The sequence below is a fragment of the Octopus bimaculoides genome, chromosome 28 (assembly GCF_001194135.2).
Source record: "Octopus bimaculoides isolate UCB-OBI-ISO-001 chromosome 28, ASM119413v2, whole genome shotgun sequence".
In the NCBI taxonomy this organism is placed as follows: domain Eukaryota; kingdom Metazoa; phylum Mollusca; class Cephalopoda; order Octopoda; family Octopodidae; genus Octopus; species Octopus bimaculoides.
In genome coordinates, this window is record NC_069008.1 from 1,049,719 (window position 1) to 1,050,889 (window position 1,171).

Below are 1,171 nucleotides of genomic sequence, written 5' to 3' on the forward strand. Positions count from 1 at the left end.
ACGGGGACATAAACACACCAGCATCGGTTGTCAAGCAATGCTAGGGGGGGACAAACACAGACACACAAACATATATATATATATATACATATATATATATATACATATATATACGACGGGCTTCTTTCAGTTTCCATCTACCAAATCCACTCACAAGGCTTTGGTCGGCCCGAGGCTATAGTAGAAGACACTTGCCCAAGATATCACGCAATGGGACTGAACCCGGAACCATGTGGTTGGTAAGCAAGTTAGTTACCACACAGCCACTCCTGATCATCATCATTATTATTATTATTTATTATTATTATTTATTATTATGCTTGATTGGAATAATCCTTAGGATCATTACAGCATCAGACCTTTTACTTTGCAGTATTTCTTCTGCCTCTTTAGGTTCTGGGCTCAGTTCCCACTGAAGTCACCTTTAATTATCATCCTTCGATCGTCAAAAAGTAAATTACCAGTTGGATATGCTACTGACATTAACCTACATTAATTAACTTTCAGCAATAAAATTTCTCTCATTTTCCTCAGACATTCACTTTGATTTATGAACTTGTTTTCTGTTATCTTTTAAGCATTAATCATTCTTAGTCAAATCTTCTACAACAATGCTGTCAACTGCTGCCGAATGAAACACGAGTTGGCTCACAGTCATATATAATAAGAAAATATATATATAAAGTCAAGAGTTTGGAAAAATTTTTGGCATCAGCTATTTACCATTAGATGTGTTCCATTTGCTGATAGAAGTTACCAAACTGTACATGTAGAAGAAATATGTAAGATGTTTCCTATTTAAAATACTTCAGGCAGAGAATCAAATAATACAAAAAGTTTATATATATATATACATTCGAGCGAGTTCGTTGCCAGTACCGCTGGACTGGCTCCTGTGCAGGTGGCACGTAAAATACACCATTTCGAGCTTGGTCGTTGCCAGTACCGCCTGATTGGCCTTCGTGCCGGTGGTACATAAAAGCACCCACTACACTCTCTGAGTGGTTGGCGTTAGGAAGGGCATCCAGCTGTAGAAACTCTGCCAGATCAGATTGGAGCCTGATGTAGCCATTCGGTTCACCAGTCCTCAGTCAAATCGTCCAACCCATGCTAGTATGGAAAGCGGAAGTTAAATGATATTATCTATCTATATATATATATATATATATAT

At 37.7% G+C, this 1,171-nt stretch overlaps 1 protein-coding gene across 7 annotated transcripts in view; it reads left to right on the forward strand.

Moving 5' to 3' along the window:
• LOC106878458 (carboxypeptidase B) overlaps window positions 1-1,171 on the forward strand; it is a 16,761-nt gene that overhangs the window by 832 nt on the left and 14,758 nt on the right. The window lies entirely within an intron of this gene.